Source organism: Macrobrachium nipponense, chromosome 29 (genome assembly GCF_015104395.2).
Source record: "Macrobrachium nipponense isolate FS-2020 chromosome 29, ASM1510439v2, whole genome shotgun sequence".
NCBI classification, from domain to species: domain Eukaryota; kingdom Metazoa; phylum Arthropoda; class Malacostraca; order Decapoda; family Palaemonidae; genus Macrobrachium; species Macrobrachium nipponense.
In genome coordinates this window covers 27,435,730-27,460,729 of record NC_061092.1, presented here as the reverse complement: position 1 = coordinate 27,460,729, position 25,000 = coordinate 27,435,730, and the positions used below count along the sequence as shown (strand labels likewise).

General features: G+C 39.1%; 1 protein-coding gene and 1 long non-coding RNA gene across 3 annotated transcripts in view; one reads left to right on the top strand and one right to left on the bottom strand.

Annotated features, from left to right (window-relative positions):
* LOC135206208 (ribosomal protein S6 kinase alpha-5-like) overlaps nucleotides 1-25,000 on the bottom strand; it is a 177,092-nt gene that overhangs the window by 33,869 nt on the left and 118,223 nt on the right. The gene's annotated exons all lie outside the window — the stretch shown is intronic.
* The window catches only part of LOC135206209 (uncharacterized), a 168,920-nt gene continuing 168,008 nt past the window's right edge, over nucleotides 24,089-25,000 (top strand). The window contains exon 1 of the long non-coding RNA XR_010312699.1: nucleotides 24,089-25,000. This exon is cut by the window's right edge and continues 1,644 nt beyond it. This is a non-coding gene — a long non-coding RNA (uncharacterized LOC135206209).

Sequence of the window (25,000 nt, the reverse complement as noted above, 5' to 3'; positions counted from 1 at the left end):
CATTCACGGGAGTATCATCTTTCTTCTTTCCCTCGTGAGTCTGTGGAAATATTGTTTTGCGTCACCATCTCTCTCTCTCTCCCCCTCCCCCTCTCTCTCTCTCTCTCTTTCTCTCTCTCTCTCTCTCTCTCCTTAATTATATGTAAACATTTTTGCTATGTCATCTCACTGGAGAATTAATTCGCCCTGAACTTCCACTGTATGTCACTGCCCAGTCTCTCTTCAAATTCAGGAAACAAAACAGCTGTTCGCAAAGGTGATGTTTCAGGAGGGGAAGTTGGGGGGGGAGGGGTAGGCGGAGTTAGCTGAAGGGGGATGGGCCCATGTGTTGTGATGGTGGAGGGTGGAGGGTGGGGGGGGGGGAGAGGAAGGAAGTGGGTCAATAGCGCAGAATATTACACGCAAGTCGCCTTCACACATCATGCATGGTTTCTTTGGAACCACTTCACCTCCACTTCCACTCCTTTCTCCTCCCTCTCCTCTCCCACTCCCACTCCTTCTCATTGTCATTTCCTCTCCTACATTCCTTCCTGCTCAATCCCTGTGTCATAATCCTCTTGTATACGTTCTCGATACTGATTCCATCACTCAGTTATTGCTCTTCGCGTTTCGTTGTCACTGGATCAACCGTCAACGTCACCTGTTTATACCTTGGATTGTCTCGTCAATTCTGCCCATCATTTTACTCTTATTTTTGAGGCCAATTTATTTTCCTGCATTTCCCCGCAGCGCAGAAACGTGCATGCTTCTTTTTTACGTCCACTTACGTTTTATACTTCATAAAGTATTAGTTTCCTAGATGGCATTTTTTGGGTTTGAGTCACATCGTTACCAGTGAGTGTTTAATTAGCATATTCATCATATGCGTCGACAATATAATACATTTACGTATAGGTAGAATTCCCAGAAAATTATTACATTTTCTTGGTATGTTTTGCTTATATTCACAAAGGTGATTTTGCATCATACACGCATTATAATTTATGAGAGCGAACATTCGTTTTTCTTTTTATGCATGTGTCACATCTTCACAAAAACTATATTGAGTTTCTCAACAAAAATTACGTTGTATTTCTTAACAAAAAGTACAACGCCTTTCTCAATAAAAACTACATCGCATTTCTTAACAAAAACTGGATTGTGTTTTATATACACATTATTTTTTTAGAGACTATTTTGTCTTTGTGTTTGATGTGTCTCATTTCTTAACAAAACCTACATCGCATTTCCTAACAAAACCTACATCGCATTTCTCAACAAAAAAGTGCTTCTTTTTTTTCCCCCTCGAGTTACAGCACCTTCCCATCTGTGAGGTCTCATATCAGCACCTCCATTCCATGCACATTGTCTACGAAACATGCCACCAGCTGCATGACGACGATTACACAGACTCCTGCATAGGAGCGTGACCCAGAAAATGCAGTAATTGTAGAGCCTACAACAGACGAGGCCTTTTCTTGTGGAAATGGGAGGCCCTGTTATGTAAAGACAGGTCCGGCCCCTAAAATGTGCCCTATGGATGCATCTCTCTTCGCCTGGGGAGATTACTGTCCAAAATTTGATAACCCTCTCTCTCTCTCTCTCTCTCTCTCTCTCTCTCTCTCTCTCTCTCTCATATACAAGTAACAGTAGCTCACCGATGCCGTAAAAGATCATGTAGGCCAAGTAATGTGTTGAGTAGTATGTGGTCAAAGTCTCAAGGGATTTTAGTCACGTTTAAAGCGTAATTACCTTTAAGAGAGAGAGAGTTTTCAATTAATTAATAAATAGAGAAATCTTCGAAATAAAGAAATGAAGGACAAAGAATTGGTTGTTATAAGGCTTTATCTCGTGGAGAGAGAGAGAGAGAGAGAGAGAGAGAGAGAGAGAGAGAGAGAGAGAGAGTAGGTTTAAGGAAACTTAGAAGAAGGAAATACCAGATAAAAAGAACTGGGCATTTTAAGGCATTATCTAATGGGAGAGAGAGAGAGAGAGAGAGAGAGAGAGAGAGAGAGAGAAGAGAGATTAGTTTTGAGAAAACATAGAGTGAAGGAAATGAGAGATAAAAAGAACGAGAGAGAGAGACTTGGTGAAGGATTCCCTATGATTATTATTAGGCAGCGATCTAGATGCAGTTTCAAGACACTCCGGTGGCTGCGACCTACTTTGTCATTTACGTCTGTAAGCTAAGAAGAAATCGCCTCTATTATTTGGAAATAGGAAAGAAAAAACGAAGACACTATTTTCAAGATACAGTCAAGATACAATATATAGAATAGGGATGATGATGTACTTGGGAATTATATTTCCAAGAATAAAGATAAAATAAAATGTAAAAATAGTATAAGTTTGATAAAGTAATAAAATGTTATTTGATTTTAAATGAGCAAATTGTTTAAACTTCTGCACTCATTATATTCATCTCTATTCATCACAGTCTAAAGTTGCAATACTGTCACGTGAGCAATTTTAATTACGAAAAATTTATGAAACGACACAGTTGTTTTGGTCCCAGTTAACATCCTTTTCCCCCACCCTACCCCCTCAACCCCGCCCCCCCCCCCCATCCACCCAGCCTATCACCTGCACAACATAAGAGCCAGCAGTCCACATGGGCTTAAGGTCTATTATTCACTAGTTCCTGAGAGAAAATTCGCCCTTAGTGCTCACCACCGTGTCAATAGATTTCCAATAGTGATGAACATGATAAAGAGCATAAACTACGAGGCTTAAGCCTCATGTCTCCCCCACCCCCCCCACCCCCTCTCCGCATAAACACACGGGCGGCAGATCACCCCCCCCCCCCCCCCCCCGCCCCCCCCCCCCTCGTCTTTGTTCGGTCATGACAGGAGCTGAAATATTAAAAGAAAAAAAAAAAGAGGGTCGCTGTCGGTAAAACTCGGAGGGTCTTTGGAGAGGTAACCAAGTTTATGTATACCAACAATCGATGGGTGAGTAAGTGTGGTATTACGGAACGCCTTGCTTCTCTCTCTCTCTCTCTCTCTCTCTCTCTCTCTCTTCCTCCTTGCGACGCGTTTTTTCCGAGAGTTTTTTACGTAGAAACTGAACTGCAGTATTGCATCTTCAGCTAATCAGTTGGGCTTCACAAGTGTCCAAACATCCACCTAACCCTCTCTCCCTACAATCCCCTCCTCTCTCTCTCTCTCTCCCAAACTTTTCCCACATTCTGATACTTAATTAATATACACTATTCTGTTAGATTCTGCCATATCTCCAAGAGATTTGTATCTCTCTCTCTCTCTCTCTCTCTCTCTCTCTCTCTCTCTCTCTCATTATGATAATTATCTAATTATCATACACTCTCCTGTTAGATTCTGCTTCATCTCTATAAGACCTGCATTCTGCCAAATTCTCTCTCTCTCTCTTTCTCTTCTCTCCGAGAGACTGATTGACACTTAGCTATTTTGGCCGCAAGCCTTGAAGATATTGATTACAGGAATGCGTTGCTGGAATACAAGGGGTTTTCTCCGCACGTGCTAACCAAAAGCATAACATCGCAGTAAAGACTCTAACAGGTGTTTTGCAGGTGATCAAGGGCTACCTTTTCATAGGCGGAGCTATTTAGAGCGTCATACAGGTGTTGCGAGCACTTTAAACCGAGACAGATGTTTCTTGCTGTATTGTTGAATCTCTCTCTCTCTCTCTCTCTCTCTCTCTCGAACTTAGTATCTCGTATCATCTTTTTGCTTTAGTATGTAAGAATTACTTTATGTTTCTCTAAATTTATCCATTACCATTGTTAATAGTTGTTGTAGTTTTATTATTGCTATAGAAGTAATAACATTGCAACTTTATCAGAATCATTTAGTTTAAAAAAAATCCTTAAACTATGTTTTCTTGGTATATATATATATATATATATATATATATATATATATATTATATATTTATATATGTGTGTGTGTGGTGTGTGTGGTGTGTGTGTGTGTGTGTGTGTGTGTGTGTGTGTGTGTGTCCCATTAAACTTGTACAATCTACCGCATGCACTATATTCTTTACTTTATTGATAAGAATCAAGTTCTTGTAGAGCCTTTCACATATAAAAAAAAAAAAACGGGAAAATGTCCTCTGTGTATTTCACCCTTTAAATTAGCAGCACTTTGTTCCAACCGTCAAAGAAAGAGATATTTGACAGAGACTTGTTTATTTTTCACGTTACTTACTACTTATTGAAGGGGAAGCAAGGTTAATGTTTGCTGGGTCTTGGCAACAGATACGCCTTATGAAGTGTACTCTGCTGCTCTGGGAGGAAGATTATTGTGAATCAGGGCAGATGGTTCGTACAGTATTGTTAAGATTTAGTAGGAACGGTTGTTTTTCTTTCTCTTCTTTTTTGTGAGAGCATTCTCTCTCTCTCTCTCTCTCTCTCTCTCTCTCTCTCTCTCTCTCTCTCTCTCTCAAATATATATCTATATATATATATATATATATATATATATATATATATTATATTTCATATATATAATGTAAATGTTTCTGTATGTCTATTTGTTTTGTCTGTGTTATGTACACATGCACACAAATACAGAGAGAGAGAGAGAGAGAGAGAGAGAGAGAGAGAGAGAGAGAGAGAGAGAGAACGGGTAAAACACCAATTACTAATCACAGTAGCAGCAGTAGCGTTCCCGGGAACAGCAGCCACCAACCAGCCAGCCCCAGCATTCTGATTCCAAATGTTACGTTGAATATCTAAAAACAAACCATCTTTACGCGGAGTTTAGTCTTGAATCATTGACGAGCGATCGAACGTCAGAAAAAGGTTACCATCAACAAAATTCCCCGAACCCGACGTCCCAGCGACGGGGGACAAAGAGATCGCTCGATCAATTATTCACGTTTCACACTCAGACTGCGAGAAAACAAAAGGAATAATGGTATATGGATACGTAGTATATGTATGTATGTAATGATGTATTGTATGTATTATGTATGTATGTATGTATGTATATATATATATATATATATATATATATATATATATATATATATATATATATATATATATACACGTATATAAAACACTCACACATACACACACATATATATATACTACATACTATATATATATATATATATATATATATATATATATATATATATATATATGATATGATTGTGTGTATATGTTATATGTGCTTGTTGTGTGTGCACCTAGATATTAATTGAATGACAGAATTGGATCTCTGTACAACGTAGGTTATGGGAGTAATAAACATTAATAATAAAATTCTGTTCAAGAGTTCATCTCATTGTAGGCAATGGTATCCCAGAAAAAAAAACAGGCGATGAAAAAAATAATTTAAGGGAAGCAGTCGCAATAAAATAATAATAATAATAATAATAAAATAATAATAATAATAATAATAATAATAATAATAATAATAATAATAATAATAATAATAATAATAATAATAATAATAAAGAACCAGTTTTTTTAATTGCCATTTATTCATTGGGATATTTATGCTTTATCACTTGTAAATTTATGATTTATACTTATTATATCCCTAAGCGTTTTTTTTTTTTTTTTGCAAGATTTACGTTTTGCTTACGTGGTTATTTTTGCACTATTATATATTTCGTTTGAATCGCGCTATATTTTATTATTATTATTATTATTATTATTATTATTATTATTATTATTAATCCGTTTCCAGTCTGCTCCGTTAACTTCTTCGCCCCCTCTCTCCTCCCTCCCCTCCATCCCCCTTCCCCCCTTCTCCTAGTCCCCCTCCCCTCACCCCCTCCCTCCCATGAGGCTTTTGTGCCATCTATATAACCTCCTTTATGCCATCGATCGCCCCGGGATAAAAATATTCCATTTTTATTTTTCTCCTTCCCGGAGTTATAAATTCGTTCTATTCGCCCTCTCCCCACCCCCCTTTATCATTTCAGTTCGACGAAACCTCTCTCTCTCTCTCTCTCTCTCTCTCTCTCTCTCTCTCTCTCTCTCTCTCTCTCGACCGCTTCCCCTCTGTTTGCCAAGAATCTGTGAGTCAGATGATATATAAATTACAGGTTGATGGACGTATTTTCGGTTTCTATCTCAAGCTATTCCACTCACCCATACCATGTCCTCCTCCACCTCACCTCCTCCTCCTCCTCCTCCATTTACTCATCTTCCTCCTCTCCCTCTTCCCCTTCCCGCTCCTCCTCTTACTCAGCTTCTTCCTCTCCCTTTTCCTAAACTTACTTCTCCTCATCTCATCCTCTTACTCCTTATCATCTCATCCTCCTCCTCCTAACCTAATATCATCACTCACTTTTCACCGATTCTTCCTTTTCCTACCCATTACAAAGCCCAGCCCCCCCCACCCCCCCCCCCCCCCCCCCCGCCACTTCCCCCTCCCGCAGCAGTCTTGTTTTCCTTTCGGAATCTTAACAGAGGGGAGAGAGGGAGGGGAAGGGACGGGGTCTAATTTGCAACGCCAGCGTGCGTAAATCTGTCAGTTAAGGAAGGAGGGGTTTCGCCGGCGAGGGGAATATTATTGTGGGCGAAATGAAAATTTTATTCTGGAACTCAATTTTTTTCCCCTCGGATCCTAAGGTTTATTTTCCCTTTGCTGTTTTTTTTTTTTTTTCTTTTCTTTTTTTTTTTTTTTTGCAGACTGGTGACGAAAAATATCAGGAAAAAATAAGAAGGGAAAGCGTATATAGGATTGGCGGACATCTCAAATAAAAAAAAAACAAAAAAACAGAGAGGTCATATTATATATTATATAGATTATGGTTTTTTTTTTTCCAAAAGACTGGTGGCGGAATATATCAAGAAAAAATAAGAAGGAAAAGCGTACATAGGATTGACGGATATCTCAATAAAAAATAAAAGATCAAGAGGTCATTTGATTATTTTTTTCTTTGCAGACTGATGACGAAAAATGTCAAGAAAAATAAGAGGGAAAAGCATATAAAGGGTTGATGGACCTCTAAAAAAAAAGAGAGAAAAACAAGTCATAATATATAGATTATGGTATCCTTTTTTTGTCGCAGTCCGGTGAAAAAAAAAAATCAGGAAAAAACAAAGTGAAAAATTTGTATGTTATGACGGACATCTCAAAATAGAAAAAAAAAAAAAAAACAAGGGGGTCATATATATAAATTACATAAAGATTCAGAACGCGTACAATACAAGTCACTTTCGATACATTTCAAAACGGTTTTGCTAAAACATTTCAAAAATGGTTTTGATTGGGCATTTCACAACGTTTTTGTGAACATTTCGAAACGTTTTTTGAAGATATTTCAAAACTTTTTTTACAGCATCTTAAAACGTTTTAGCTGTTTCCTCGACATTTAATTTGTATAGACTATAAAAATTAAATGCTGTGGAAACAGCATAAATAATAATGATAATGTTAGACCCACAAACGCATTCTGCTCAGCTGCACTGAACCAAATTTAATTAGTTTCTGAAGGCACCGAATGCTATACTCCACCCCATCCCAGCCAAATGCCACGTATGGTTATTGTAACAGGACCTTGGAAATGCAACATAAGCCATCTGAGTTAAGTACTGGCAGTGAATTTCCACAAGGTGTCGAGGAGTGAGGGAGGAATGTGAGGAGAGAGACACAGAGAGGGGGAGGGAGGGGGTGGGAGATAGGGAAGGTATATTATCGAGGGACTAAAACAAAGGACCTAATCAGAAACGAAGATAACTGATGGTCCCCGATAACGTGACTGATAAAAGAGATAATTCGCCGTGTAAGCAGACTGCGAATCATTCGTGTCACTGATAAAAGGTGTATTAGCAAAGCGAATCGCGGACTTTTCTTGGAACTGATTCGGTTTGCAGAACGTGAATCATACTCTTACTGTTCTAGTTAATCAGAAGCATGAGAATTCCTGGGTAAAAATCGAGGTTACAGCGGTTTACTGTACGCGACGATGGCTCTTTTTAAGTTTTGCTCGCCGTTAGGCCTGTAGTGTCTCTCTCTCTCTCTCTCTCTCTCTCTCTCTCTCTCTCTCTCTCTCTCTCAGAGGCCTATTGTTTGGGAAAACTCCAACCAACCCTCCTGACTTGTTTTTATCCAAAATGCAACGTCAACAAACAACGAAAGACAATCTTTGTATTCTCTCCCTCTCTCTCTCTCTCGAGCTCTGACCGAGCGCCGTTTGTGTGTGGCAGGGTTTCAAAAAGGTGTTGTCTATAGGGCTGTGTCGTCCTTCTCTTACGAGTACCTAAGCCTTTGTTACTTCACGGACCATCGTCACCGACTGCGCATGTGCGTAGTGGATGAATGCCCCGTCACTCAGACATATCGTTTTTATTTATCTTTTTCCTTTAGGCAGTTTTCCGACGCAGTTCTAAAATGATTCTGTACAGATGTATACTAGTATTTTCATGCTGCCGAGCAATTTTATGATTTTAAACTATATCAAGGCATTACTCATGGTTCTTTGCAACGCCCCTACCTTAGGCCCCTAGCTGCAACCCTTTCATTCCTTTTACTGTACCTCCGTTCATATTCCCTTTCTTCCATTTTATTTTCCTCAAGCCTCTCCTAACAATTTTTTCATAATGTAACTCAGAGATTTGCCTCCTGTTACACCTTTAAAACCTGTGTACTCTTAGTTCCCGTTCAGCTCTGAATGACCTCATATAGTTCCCAGCGCGTGGCTTTTGACCTAAGTTCTGATTTCTATTCTTTGAGGCTTAACGATTCGTATCGCGCGAATTTTTTATCACTCCGAAAGCTTCATGTCGTTTACACAATAAATTGGAGCTCTGTGGTGATTACTGTCTACATCAAAATCTAAGGAAGTGACATCAAAATCTAAACGTTTTCGAAAAAGGAAAATACGTATCAAATGAGATTCCACCTTCAGCAGCTAGATCGTTTTTCAAGTGGATTAGGAAATGGGACCCATGTAGTTTCCCGATGTTGTTTTAAACATAGAATCATTTCTTGGGAATATGTAAAACGTAGAATAATTCCCTGGGAATATTTTAAATGTAAAATCATTCCATGGGAATATTTTAAATACAGAATCATTCCCTTGGAAAATTTTAAACGCAGAATTATATTTCAAACGTCAAAATCATTCCCTGGGAATATTTTAAATGTAAAATCATTCCCTGGCAAAATTTTAAACGCAGAATGATTGGGAATATTTAAAACGCAGAATCATTCTTGTGGAATATTTTAACCGCAGAATTATTTCCTGGGAATATTTCAAACGTCAAAATCATTCCCTGGGAATATTTTAAACGCAGAATCAACGCCAGCCACGAAGACGACCATACGGAGAATGTTTAAATAGCAGCAGAAGCAGCGATAGTAGGCGCTGGTCTAGTAGGAGTCGGGGCTACATACGTACGACTTGTTGGTCTTAGAATTCCGGAAATTTCACCACGCGGCTCTGCCGAGGTTGCTGGCACTGTTGACATTTGGCTCTCCGATATACACCTTTGCGGCGGCACTCTCCTCCTCCACCCCCATCTTCCTTCCTTCCTTCTTCCTCTTCACCCTCCTCCTCCTCCTCCTTCCTCTTCTCCCACCTCATACTTCTTCCTCTCCCCCTCCTCATTCTTCTTTCCTCCTCGTACTCTTCCTTCCTCTTCTCCCCCTTTCCTCTTCTCCTTTCCCTCCTCCTCTTCCTGCCCCCTTCTCCTCCTCCTCCTCCTGTTACTAAACTCGTACCGCGTCTGGGGGAGGAGATTAAGGAAAAAATCTTCATCGTATTTTTACTTCCTCAGTGAGAAGTCCGGAAAAAATTCCGCCCAGTTTTTTTTTTAATTTACTTTTTTTCGCCCTCTGTCGAGAAGGGAATATAGCGTTCTCTGAAGAAAAATGTGAAATAGAAAAAAAAGAAAAAGGCAGAACAGTATTTCGCTTGAGTAAAAAAAAAAAAAAAATTAAAAAAAGGGTCTCGTATCACCATTTGTTTCTGGTGGAAACGTGGAAGCTTTTGAACACATTGAAAAAAAAGCTGTTGACTCTAACCAGCATTCGTTCTCTCTCTCTCTCTCTCTCTCTCTCTCTCTCTCTCTCTCACACACACACACACACACAGATACACACACAAACATCTGTCCCTGTCATATATATATATATATATATATATATATATATATATATATATATATATATACATATATATGTATTATATATGAGTGTATTATATAATGTATATGTATATATGTTATAATAACGTTTTACATTCATATTCTTTTTTCTTTTTCTCCACTTTTTTTTTTTTTTTTTTTTTTGTCTTGCTTCTCTGCTTCGTGTCTGCTAGCGTTAGTAGTGGTTTGTGTCCTCCCGAAACATGCTGCGATTTTTAGCGTGACGGTGTGGGGTGGGGAGAGAAAGAATTCCAATTTTAGTGTTGCCATCCTTCTGCCGACGACAGCAAGCGGTATCGCGTCTTCAAGTTTGCATGGGATGAGGTGTGCTGGCATGTAGACACACGCACACGCACACGCACTCTCTCTCTCTCTCTCTCTCTCTCTCTCTCTCTCGTCTCTCTCTCTCTCAAACATTATATACCCTTAAATTTCTCGTAGAAAGGTGAATGAAAAACTAGGGACTTTGAACAAGTACTTTCGTAGAATAAACTACGAAAGTACTTGTTCCAAGTCCCTAGTTTTTCGCTCACCTTTCTACCGTGGATTTAAGGATATTCTCAAGCACACGTTCCTTCGTGCTACAGTGGAAGCATTGTGTGTGTGTGTGTGTATATATATATATATATATATATATATATATATATATATATATATATATATATATATATAGTATATATATAGTATATATATAGTATATATATATATCTATATATATATATATATATAAAAATGCGTGTTTAGGTATACTGTATATATATATATATATATATATATATATATATATATATATATATATATATATTTATTTATTTATTTATTTGTGTATATGTCGTAAGAACTCTCTCTCTCTCTCTCTCTCTCTCTCTCTCTCTCTCTCTCTCTCTCTCTCTCTCTCTCTCTCGATGATCTGCGTTTTCAACGTCCTTCAGAGAAGTGACCTCGATTTCCCAATTTCCTTTAGTAATGCAACTCAAAATAAATTCGAATCGATCACGTTTGTGATTCTGTGTTTGAGACTCCCACTGGCTAACGTGACGTGCGATCGAAAATTCAGGTTGCAGCTCAATTTACCAATGACTTTACGCGTTTATACATTTATTTGTCTTTTGTGTGCATTTATCTTTTTGTTATTGGTTATTATAAGCTCGCTTCTGCAATCACTCTTCTTCCTGTAAGTTTCGTGTCGAAATCCTGGTCGCCGCCCGCAGCTTCAAGCTGAAGTATCATCGGTCGTGCATTAACAGAAGACGCACGACAAACGCACGACAGGTGCACGCTGTGCTTGTCGTGTGCTGACCGCGGACTTAGAATGGGTGTTGTTGGGGGAGGGGGGGGGGGGTGGAATGGGAGATGTGTGCGGAGGATTTAGAGGAAAATTGTCAAGGACCAATCGGCGATCCTCTGAGTTCAGCTTCAGGAAAGAAGATTCTAGGAAATAGGACTTCAGGACTAAGAGGAAGGAGGGACTAGGATTTTGTTTCAGCACTGAACTCAGTAAGGATAGAAATTATTACAGTTCAGGAATTTTTTAGAATAAACAAGACTTCAGGCTTGAACTTCAGTCAGATGGGAGATCATTACAGTTGAGGATTTTAATTCGAATTAATAAGACTTCAGGACTGAACTTCAGTGAGGCTGGAGATTATTGAAGTTTGATTTTAGCGATATAAGACGCTTTGCTTTTGTGTCATGAGTTTAAACGTCAGAAACTAACTGAAAGGGTAAAGCGTAATATTTTTTCAAGGAATAAACTATCAGAGTTTGGTTTCAGTTAAGTAAAACGTTAGAGTTTAGTTTCAGGTAACTAAAAGTTGGTGTCGACTCAATGAAAATAGCTAACCAAAATAGAGTAACTGACAACTCTTGGGAAACGCAAATAAGCGAACTGGCAACTTTGCAATGATTCGCGGAACTGCAACGGAGAACACCAACAAGAAGTCCACTAGGATACTATCTCTCTCTCTCTCTCTCTCTCTCTCTCTCTTCTCTCTCTCTCTCTGTCAAGGCCAAGGTCACCCCACTCGGGTTACATCATCATTCAATCGAATAGTAAATACTAATAATGATAACAATTTTAGCAATAATGAATTAAAAATAATGAATAAAATAATAATTTTATTGATAATGAATGAAAAATTATTACAATTTTACCAGTAACTAATTGATGAAGAATAATAATTTTACCAGTAATGAATGAATTAATAATGATAATTTAGCAGTAAAAATACTGATAATAATTTTACCAATAACGAATTGATGATGATGAATAATATTAGCAATAGTGAAATAACAACAATGATAATTTTAACAATAATGAATTAATAACATTGATAAATAATTTTAGAAATAATGAATTGATGAATGATAGTAAATATATCCAAACGAATATACACCATCAATGCATTTCAGTCAGTGATGCAATCGGCACTGATGACTTACCAATGCAGTTAACAGTTAACTGGTTGCATATACCAGTCTGTTTAGGGTATTCACCATAACTGTCAATGTCGCTCACCCGTGAGCCGTAATACGTCAGATCAAAGTCCTAGTGTTTTGTTTATGTAAACAGGTCGGGAAGAAACGTTGACGTGACGTCACAAACGTTTTTTTTTTCCTCTCTAGTATGACATCGATCACAGGACGGCTGTGACATATTTATAATCCTCTTTGTTTGCTTGTGAGAGAAAGATAGAGTTGGGCGTTTGAGTACCAGTTGTTTGAGACTGCGTGTTTGTGCATGTGCTTATGATATTATATCAGGATTTTACGTAATGACGTGTTGTATTTGTATGTGTTTGTTGCTTATGATATTATTAGGAATTTACATAATAGCACGTCGTATTTATGTGTGTTGCTTATACTGTTATCAGAATTTTACGTAATAACACGTTGTATTTGTGTATGTGTGTGTGTGTGTGTAAACGTGGCTTTTACTCCTGCTTTGTCTAACTGTGGCAAACAAAGTGGTTGCCATGGAGTAAGGGTACTATGGGTCTTGTTATTAATACCCATAGATTTAACATTTATCATGTGCCAGTATTTTGGCTGGGACTCGATCAGGAGAGAGAGAGAGAGAGAGAGAGAGAGAGAGAGAGAGAGAGAGAGAGAGAGAGAGATAATGTAAGTTCAAGATGAAACTTGAAGAAACACCTGGGATCGAAAAGTCTTAAAAGTCAAGCATAAAGGAGGCCCATTAGATAGTGCTTGCTAAAGGAAGTGCTGCTCTTGTTACTGTTTGCTAAAAACTAAAGAGTGCTTGCTCTGTTGCCTTTTCCCCGAAACGGGCAATTCCGAGTTTTGCAATTATCTCATTTACACGGAAGCGGACCAACAGAAGCAAAATTTCCCCACTGCCCACCGCCCCGTTACGCCACCTTCCCTCGAGTGGGATTCAAGGAAAAAGAGGAGCACTGGAGCTGCGCTGGGAGGTAGGCGGCTCAGAGAGAGAGAGAGAGAGAGAGAGAGAGAGAGAGAGAGAGAGTCGTAGGGGTCACACATGAGAAGCAAGTGTGGAGGAAGGACGTAGCAATGTGAAGAGATATATACGCAGTTGTTTCTAAGGGATTTTCTTCCCTTTCGACCTCTCTCTCTCTCTCTGTGGGTTACAGTGGCTCATTTTCAGAGCTCACGCTTTACTCTTTCGTCTGAATTCTTTGTAGATTTTCCTCTTGGATGTCCGTTATTTTATGTGTTTCTTTATTTTTTCACCAAGGTCACAAGTAAGCTTCTGTTTACTCTGCTGAGTTTATGTGATCTGATTTGCCAATGGCGAAAGTGAGACGGAAGTTGGAAAGAGAACTATTATTTATGACATGACGTTGAAAGAATTCTTTTGATGGCTGACGCAGACTGGGAGTAAGATTTCTTGCGAAAACATGACATATCATCCACGACTGACACACACACACACCGACTGGAAGATTGACATGACAGAACAATGTCATGTCATTCAGGACTAACACACAGACAGCGAATGACATGACAGAATACTGTCATGTCATTCAGGACTAACACACAGACCGAGTGATTAACATGACAATACTGTCATGTCATCCACGACTGACACACAGACTGGGCGATTGACATGACAATACTTTCATGTCATTCAGAGCTGCCGCACACAAAGATTGGACGACTGACATGAGAATACTGTCATGTCATTCAGGACTGACAAACACACACACACACACACAGATCAGACAATTCTGATCTATAATAAGAAATACGTATCCACGTGCGCACTGCTTTCGTGAAACGAGCTAGCTATATAACTGCGAGAATTCGAGCACAATTGCTTGTGTCACTTCTGAAGGGAACGTGTGTGCTGGAGACACGTTGTTGGCTGGTGTGCTCCTGGAGGAGGGAGGGAGGGAGGAAGGGTCGCCGTGTCCATCTCATTAGAGGGGGAGGGGGAGGGGGGGAGGTCGTCGGGAGGGGGATCTTCACGTGAAGGTGAATGTGGATCGACCTCATACGTCGGAATCTCCGCCCCCCCCCCCCCCTCCCCCCCCCCCCCCACCCACCCCCCCCCCCCCCCCCCCCCCCGTGAGGCGCAGGGACGGACTATCTTTGTTATGCCGTGTGCTTAGTATATCATAATGACTCACGTGCTGTTAGCATATCCTGATATGACAACTCACGTGAGATACGTTTTCATATCAGCTGTTTAAACTGATAGACGAAGGTATATCTGTGATCGAGCAGAACACGACGATTGTAGGCGACATGAAGGAGACGCCATGAGATTCTGTTTCCAGTTACCCACTGTTACTTCTTTCAAAAGAACGCCGTATTCTTTGGAAGCTTGAATTTCAAGTTAGTGCACCATCTTGAGGGCTTGTTCCATATGAATAGGGTTAATAATAATAATAATAATAATAATAATAATAATAATAATAATAATAATAATAATAATAATGTGATTTTGGGACAAAGGCAACAGCTGTAATTACAAACAAACAAAAGAAGTGGGAATCAGACTACTTAGAAACACGAGAAAGGGCAATAATAACGACGTGCATTATGAACAGCACAAAACAAAACGAGGAAATCATGATATGCAAATGAAAGCAATGAGGAGCTCTGCATCCTACATAAAAGACAAGGAACCCTCAGAGGAGTAGGAAAATATTGCGCGTCCCTTCAGGAAAATCCCAGGCAGGCGGATCGTTGGGGCTGCGTTGCAAAAGGACTCGACTCGTCAGGTTGGTGGCGAGATGGAGGTTTTGAGGGTCGACTCTGCAACAATTTCTCGTGTGGAAAACCTAATTCATTCCTGAGGATAGTGATTCCGGATTGCGTAACTGATCTCCTTCTGTGTTTCCTATTGCCTTCTGTTACTTCTTTCAAGGCAACGCCCTCTTTTGTGGGAACTTGTTCCTTATGAATAGGGTTCATCTTCTGAATAATAATAATAATCGGGCATCCTCTCCATATGAAAAGGGTTCATCCTCTAAATCAATAATAATAATAATAATAATAATAATAATAATAATAATAATAATAATAATAATAATAATAATAATGGGATATTCGCTGCTAGCGTTAGGGTACTCGCTAAGTATCTACGTATATACTGCGCTGTTGGAGCCTGCTGTTGCTGTTGCTGCCGCTGTTTTGCACCATTATTTACGCAGCTTTTTCAGGCGTTAGAGGCTTGTTATGCCTGCCGTTGTGTTGTACGAGAACGTTTTCTCCCAAATCGTATATTCCCACAGTTTGCCACGAAACGTTTACTCCCAAACTTTACCCACAAAACTTTCACTTCCAAACGCTAACGTCAGAGCGTTTATTCCCAAACGTTACCCCCAAAGCGTTTACTCTTAAAACATTTAATCATAAAAGTTTAACCTAAAACGTTTACTCTCAAACGTTTACCTCAAAGCGTTTACCCCCAAAACGTTTACCTCCTAACGTTTACCTCAAAACGTTTACTCCCAAACACTTAATATCAAACGTTTTCTCACAAACGTTTGCCACATAACGTTTATTCTCAAACGTTTATTCCGAAACGTTTATCTCAAAATACTTACTAAAGAACGTTAACTCCAAAACGTATACTCTCAAAGTTTACTCCCAAAACGTTTACCCCCAAACGCGTATCCCAGTTGTTGTCAAAGGCATTGTCTCATTCTTGATAGTGAGATCTGATTATCTTGGGTAAATCCTCCTTGTCTGACTGTGAGTCATCCCGGACGTTAAATTCGCATTTTGTTTTGGAGACTGTAGGTCTTGATATCTACGATTGGCTTATCTCCTACGTTCTCCGTTTTGGATCAAGTTCAGGCAAGTGCGTTGTCATCAGGGCCGGTGCAAATATGCTTCTTTTGTTTATGTCTCTTTGATGTGATTAATGCGTACTTTGAATTATTTGGGATTCGGTGATGTGTTAAACTCGTGTGACGGTTTTAAAATCGCGATGTCAGTGATGAGGCCGTACTGTGACTATTTCCGTTGTTGCCATGACAGTATAAGAATACCTTTCATATAAGTTGATGTTTTTGTTTGGGTGTTTTCCGCTCTCTCTCTCTCTCTCTCTCTCTCTCTCTCTCTCTCTCTCTCTCTCTCTCTCTCTCAATCTTCTCTACAAACCTCTGTTGATTTAACACAACTTTAGATTCAGATGACAAAGGCTCTCCTCTCTCTCTCTCTCTCGCTTTGTTTAAGTATGGTTTAAGTCTTGCAACAGAAGGACGGGCTGAGAACTTAAACGTGACCAAGACCACCTGGAAAGTACGCCCCAAAGCAGCATTCCTTTTGAAATGTCAATATGGCTTACATATGTCTCGTCTCTCTACCCGTGGCCTCCAAGATTGCAAGTAAAAAGCTGCGTTTGGATGACACGTGCATAAGCGATGTGTCAACGCATTAGTCTTCAGCGTTATTATATCTCTTCATTTTCCTTGAGCAAAGCTGCTCAAATAAGAAATAATTCCTTACTGCTCCTTGTTGCCTGTGTAACTTGTCAGTCCAGTCTGGATTGTCATGAAAACTTGATGCGTTTCTCAAGCATTGTAGCGATAAGGATCATAACAGTCATTAATAAATAATTATATAATCGTATTAATACATAATTATATAATCGTATTAATACATAATTATATAATAGTATTCTGAGAATTATTAATGGTTCGTTTCCTTTACCTCATATGTTTTCCTACACCAACACGTACCTTCGTTCTGACACATACAAGCTAAACCTTATGTTAAGAACTTCAGGTTTTTGTTAGGAAAAATACAAATGACTATAAAAAAAATCGCATTTTTCCTAACATACAAACCTGGAGTTCTTGACATGGGATTTAGCTTCTCTGTAAAGAACGAAGGTTTGCATGTTGAGAAAATTATGCAATTAAAATTTAACCAACCACTTTGTCTAATATCTAGTCCTTCGGGCCAGCCCTAGGAGATCTGTTAATCAGCTCAGTGGTCTGGTAAAACTAAGATATACTTAAACTTTGTCTGATTCATGCAGACCACACATCGACTTGTGCTAACAACGTAGATATGATTTGTTGTTAATCTTACGCTTCTCGGGTTTCAATCAACCTTCATTTTCTCAGTAACTGACTTTATAGCTGTCAGTGGAAGAAAGACGAAATTTTCTGAAAAATTTGGGCTGAGTTGTGCTGCCTCTCCATTCGTGATCTGTCCAGTCAGACGAACGTTCGTAAGTGCGTTTGAAAGTGTGTTAATACGTCATTTGTCGACAAACAAACTGGTGAAGTGGCGCTTAGTAGGATAGGCCTAATGTCATTGTCTTTGTTAGTATTTACTGGAATTCACCTAATACCAGCACGGGTTCAAAACTCCTTGGTGCGCTTCCATAATTCGACTCAAGATGGACATCAAGAAATGAATTTAAACAAGCCGAGGGGCCCGTGATTTTAAGTAGGAAATTCCACCAGCAAGCTAAGCAAGACATCGCCATGAAATGACTTCAGCTTAACAACAAAGAAGGCGTGGGAGGGGGGGAGATATAGGGTTGGAGGTGTACGGGAAGGGGGGAATGAGGAGGGAGGGGGAGAGACCGGGACAGAATGACTTGGCTAGCGATGATATCCCGGATTTTCCCCTGACACACGCACACACCAACACACGCACAATTAGCATATTTTCGACCGAAGGAAATCGGGGAAGAAAGGAAGTCTTAAAGGTGAGTGACAGATCACCACTCGAAGAGAATTTCCCGTGCAAAGAAAATAAATACACGCAGACAAAAGCGAAGGGGGAAAAACGATTGCAACCATGTTCCCAGAACTGTTTGACGTCCGAAACCTGTTTTCCTTCCATGAAGACGCGCGCGCCCTATTGTGGGGTGGGTGGGGTGGGATGGGATTTCGGATTTAGTGGGGTGGGGGGGGGGGCGAATTGGTTGGGGAATTGCAAGAGTACGACAGTTTCCTGATATTTTCCCTTGAGGGGATCAGTGCGTTGGTTTAGTAACTAAAACACAGGCACAAACACGTACTTATAGATGTTCGTGTGTACTTTATATATATATATATATATTATATATATATATATATATATATAATATATATATGTGTGTGTGTGTGTGTGTGTGTGTATTATATATATATATATATATATATATATATATATATATAATACTATATATATAAATATATGTTCTTATAAATAATTACCATGCTGTGAAATAGATTAATTCCATCATATGGTAGTCATCATTCATTGTTACATTTCATATCTCGCTATGAACGTATTTTGAACTCTATATGTATATATATATATATATATATATATATTATATATACGTATATATATATACATATATATATTATGTGTGTGTAGTGGATATATATATATATATATATATATAATATATTACACGGCTGGTAAAGCTAGAGAGATAGAGAGAGAGAGAGAGAGAGAGAGAGAGAGAGAGAGAGAGAGACCCCGAAAATATCACGACTCGCGCTTGCGAGATAAAGGTGATCTATGAACGAGTTATTAAACTGTTGCTGCCTATATCACCCTTAGATGCATCAACTCCCCTCTCCCTCTCCCTCCTCTTCCTCACAGTCCAGTAGCAGAGAGGGGGTGGGGGGGAGGGGGGTGAAAGTGTGCCGGATTTGAAGGTCAAATTCATGAACAGCTGAAGATTAATACCAAGGTGATGCGCGTCTCCCGGGATTTGTCTCTCCGTGTGTGCATGTGTGTGTTTGTGTGTGTATTTGTATTTGTTGTATGTGTTTGTGTTTGTGTGTGTGTGTTTGTGTGTGTATTTGTATTTGTTGTATGTGTTTATGTTTGTGTGTGTATGTTTGTGAGTTTGTGCCCGCGTGTATGTGTACAGTACATTTGTGCGAGTGTTTGTGTTTGAGTGTGTGTTTGTGTGTGTGTGTCCTTGTTCGTTTGTATACGTGTTTGTGCATGTATATGTGCGTGTATGTTTGTTCGTGTGTATACGTGTTTTTTCTATAGGAGGACTAGCGGTTCGCTTGTGTCTACTTTCTCTTTTAGAATTTTCCTTGGTGTAAAAGATTCTCTCTCTCTCCCTCACAAGATGAGATGCGGTCGTTTATATGAATATGTAGATGACTTGCTGATAGCCACTTTTAGATTTCATCAACACTACTGCTTCCTTATATCTTATATATATATATATATATATATTATATATATATATATATATATATATATATACATTATAAATATATATATATATATATATATATATATATATATATATATATATATATATCTAATATATTATACCCCATCCCATTTTCCTAGTTGCTAAGATAATAATAATAATAATAATAATAATAATAATAATAATAATAATACAGCAGATTTTCGTCAGGAAACACGGGTCTTTGTAATCTTTTTACTGGAGGGGTTGAGTGGTTTGGGGTTAGTGGCACGGGGAGAGGGGGAGGAAGGGAGAGGGGAGGGAGGTTGGTTCCTTATGTGAGAGGAAGAAAAAGAAGAAGAGGAAGAAGAAAACGGAGAAGAGGAAGAAGAGAGGTTCTCGTGATCTTTGTTTTTGACCGTGGCACACTAAAGCTTAAGGTTAGGATCCGTTGAGGCCTGATCGCTGCTGTCATGTCAGAAGAAGAAAAAGAAAAAGAAGAAGAAGGATACAGAAGACGAAGAGTAGGGGACGTTTATGTAAGGGAATCTTCGAACCATTCTTTGTCAAGAGTCAGTTCTCGATCCTCTGGCTCATCAGAGTACGTCCTTTGAGTAAAAGAAAAAAAAAGTCAGTTGCAGTTATGGCGTCTTGCTTTGTCTTATTTACCCAAGTTGGTATACACATACATACGCACATGCATGAATACATACATACATAACGATACACAAACATTAAACTACAAATGTCTTTTAATGTCTAATTGGCTCTACCTTGGGAATAATACCGAAAGGTGATTATAATATGAAGCCTAACGTTTGTATGTAGAAAATGTCACTGGGATGCTATGCAAATTCATTATATCTTTCTTTCTTTATATCTATATATATATATGTGTATATATATATATATATATATATATATATAGATGCATAAATACATATGTATATATAAAATAATATATGCAATTATACTTATATATATATATATATATATATTATATATATATATATATATATATTATATATATTGTTTATAACGTATGCGTGTGCTCGTGTGAGTAAAATCTTGATGGACGTACACGACGAAGTGCCAGAGAGAGAGAGAGAGAGAGAGAGAGAGAGAGAGAGAGAGAGAGAGAGAGAGAGAGAGAGGAGCAGCAGCAGCAAATACGTGTTGAAAAGAAGTACACATTACAGGGAAAGATTACTTTTGCTTAAATACGAGCATCCACGAATTTGTCACGTAAAGAGAGCGATTCAGGCTATTCAGTGGCTGGTGGAGATTCTTGATTTTAACTGCGACGGCGTTACATATATAATATATATATATATATATATATATATATATATATATATATATATATATATATATATATATTGCATGTATGCACATGAGATTTGCGTGCTAATGCACATGCACAATACAGCAGGTGAAGTCTAAACACGCACATTCAAAAGCGCCTGTAAAAACATGGTTCCTGAGCTAACGTTGTTCCAAATAAGCCTGTGAGTAATGAGAGCAATATACGTAATTTACATCGACTGGAATGAGAGAGAGAGAGAGAGAGAGAGAGAGAGAGAGAGAGAGAGAGAGAGAGATTAATTCAAGTAGTTGCTTGATTTGGTGTTATGAAGATGCAGATTCAAGTGGAATACCTCTCTCTCTCTCTCTCTCTCTCTCTCTCTCTCTCTCTCTCTCTCTCTCTCTCTCTCTACAGCCCGCTGTTAATGAGCCCGTTGGTAACGTTTCTTTGAAGAAGTCTTTAAGTAATTTCCGGTTCTTCAGAAAAATCGGATTTTTTAAAACTGCAACCGTAGTCAAGCCATTGAAAAAACAGAATAAGAATAACAATACGTTTATTAACCATTTTTTCCCTGAAATATCAGGCCAGGTCCTGCGAGTGTGGAACACAGAGGAAAAGAACGTATTAGGAACCTCACTGACCTCTCTCCCACATATTAACAACACCAGTGTTGAAACACACTCGGTATTCAATGACCCAAGCCAGACACTGCCTTGTGACCGGACTCGGTAACTCCAAGCCTCAAAAGGTCAAATGTCCACACACACAGAACACCACTTGACTGGTTCTCATAGAATTGAGGTTATGGGTTGACTGTCTGGTGGAATGAGGTTGAGGTTGTGGTAATACTTGAAGTCGTTGTTAGCAGCAGAGGAGAAAAAACGCAAAAAAAAAAAAGTTACTGGTTGTCGGTCACTTAGAAGTGGGCTCGACTTCACAAGGACTCGCCGTCAAAATTGGTTGTGACATTTGCGGGAGTATTGTTAAAAGGATTTGTTCCAGCTGCTTAAAGGCTTGGTTGATGACTGCTGTTTGCCAGTTGTGCAATAACCGAGGAACTTGGTTCGTATTGCTTAAAAAGCAAAATATGAGAGAGAGAGAGAGAGAGAGAGAGAGAGAGAGAGTCCGGTCCGTTTTCTGTCATTGGCAAAGGAGAGATGAATTTCTATGGCTTTATCCGTCTGCACTTGTGTTTTGTTTTATGTTGTGTGTGTGTGTGTGATTGTGTTGTTTACTCAGATAATTGTAGTTGTTTCTGCAGTCTATTTTGTTGTTGATGTTGTAATTAAGATTTCCCTACTTCCTCATCAGTATTTTCAGCGATTTTTCGTGCAGTTGTCATTAAACTGGTTAATTATTTGCTAAAAGGCTTACGCAATCAACATGTTGTTAACACCACTCGTCAATCATCGTAACAAAAATATTATTTTATCTTATTTTAATTTATTTTATTTTATTTTACTGTCGTTACTAAACGTCGATTCGTTGTGCTCTGTAGGCATTACTTCAGGTTCTTTGCAGCGTTCCCTCGGCCCTCAGCTGCAACCTCTTTCGTTCCTTTTTCTGTACCCTCCTTCAGCTGTGTCTTTCTTCCATCTTACTCTCCTCCACCCTCTCCTAACAATTGATTCATAACGCTAATGCGAGGTTTACCTCCTCTTACACCTTTCAAAACCTTATGTACTGGCAGTTTCCCTTTCAGTGCTGAATGACCTAGTCGTAGATCCCAGCGCTTGGCCTTAGGCCTACATTCTATATATTCTATTCTATTCTATTCTCTTCTCTTCTATTCTAAACGTCCGTCTGCCCGAGCTGCCTGGAGGAGCTTGGTTTAAGCCGTGCTAGCTGTTCTGTTCAAGGTAAAACAGTCCATTATTACTTTTTGTGGTGCTTGCTACCAAATGTCAGGTATGTATTCTGCTTGTCCAGTGTTCAAGCAGCACGTATGCTATGTTCGTCTTAACAGATTATGTTTTGATATTTTGGGACGTGATGCTTAGGGTAAGTTCCAAATGAGAGAGAGAGAGAGAGAGAGAGAGAGAGAGAGAGAGAGAGAGAGAGAGAGAGAGAGAGAGAGAGAGAGGTCCAAGTTGCGCTGGACACCAGCTACCGCGGATATACTTAAATGTCACAAGCACTTGGAAGCAACTTTTTTTTATATCAGAGAATGAATAAAAAAAAAAAAAAAAAAATTTAGAATATCGTCGAAAATTGTCGTTCGCTTTGCGCGCTGATGCAGGAATTCTTTTTGGCTTTATTTTTCACGAACACCTTGATATATTTAAAAATATCAGAATCACATGATGTTCGTTGCATGTTTCTTGAAACACGGAAATGAAAATAATTTGCCATGCCTTTCTTTTGCTGGAAAATGCGTGACTTAGAAACGCATAGTAATATATACGTACAATACATACCCTATGTATTCCTACGTGTATGGGTAAACTATGATGCTAATGTGTAAATGTATATAGCGCAGACAGAATCCCAAAGTATTAGTCCCACGTAAGAGTCATAACAAGAGCGATAACATTGTCATGCACCTGTGCTTGAAAAATGCAAGTGGCTATCGGACGAACGCACGCACGCATGCACAAACACAAAGCAAAGCAAAGCGTCTTTGTTTGCGGCGTCGTCTGATCAATGAGTGATGAATTTCACACAAACCTGTTGTTCCTTGCAAAGAGAGAGAGGAGGGAGGAGAAGAGGGTGGGAAAGGGATGGAGGGACGGGTTCTCATACAAGGGTGGGGTCGTGGTGGAGTTTAAAGTAAGAAAAGAAAAAAAAAATGAAAATTAGACTCAATCAGCATCACCCAACCCTCCTTCCCAGGTTAATTGAGAGACTACGTGAATTGCTTTTAGCTTCTGTTGATTTGTAGCTGATCACTTTTACCTGCTGTGAAATGTTGAGATCGTCAATTACTACGCTAGTTTGTCAATGGCGGTTCCCACCCAAAAGACTTTGACATTTAGCCCAGCGACAGGTGAAGGATTCCGCGTCAGGTAGCTGGTGCAAATTTAAAAAGCCCTCCGCATCTCGTTGTTCGATAAACCACTGTGATTGCGTGTGGGGTGGGCGGGTGGGTGGAGTATGAGGGGGGAGGGGGAAGAGAGGTGGCCTGGTGTTGGAGATGGGTTGACAGATAGCTGATCGTATCCATGGAAGTTCATAATGTCTCCTTTTAATTCAATGATGACTGGTTGCATCACGTTTCTAATTACGTGTTGTATGTGTATTAATGTTGAATTAAGGGACGTGGGTTTGTGTGAATGAATTGCCTTTTAAAGGCACTACCTTATGGAACCAGTAGGTATGACCCAACGGAAAGGCATCGCTGGTTAATTAAAAAAAAAAAAAAAAAAAATGGTACTTGTGGCCGAAAATCCTTGCTCCTTTAACCTACACAAACCAACAATAACACATGGTTATACGCAGCCGTGATCATTGCAGGAGCAAAGAACGGTACCTTAATATTTCCCCAGTCTTCGTTCTGCTTCTTCTTCGTGTACTTCTTTTCATGCGTGCGAGAGCGGGGCAAGGGACACTCGAGAACAATACACAGGAAATCATACCGTTACCATTTTTGCTCGTAATTCTGAACGGTTCATATGGGCGCCACTTGACTTGTGGTGTAGTACTATACCCGCCTTGATTGTTTCCTCTAGACTTGGTTCCAGCTGTAGCAAGCTCTGATGGGAACTAAATCAACATTCAAGCAGTTATGTATTTAGCGAACTGGTCTTTCGGTAAATTTGTTGTGAAACTTTAATCTGCACTAAGATGGCAACAACAAAAATCTTGTTTATAAACAAGGGACGAAGATAGCGGCCTAGTACGATCATCTGTACTTGCTCAGTTCATTCGGTGCAAGAACAAGGATCAGTACTTTTAATATAGTATAAAAATTGTATTTATATATATTCATTTTATTTATTTGTTTGCGTGCCGTATGTAGGTACGTTGGTGTATGCCTGTGCGTATTGACGTTATACGTCCGTTAATTAGTTTTTGTCAGTGTTTT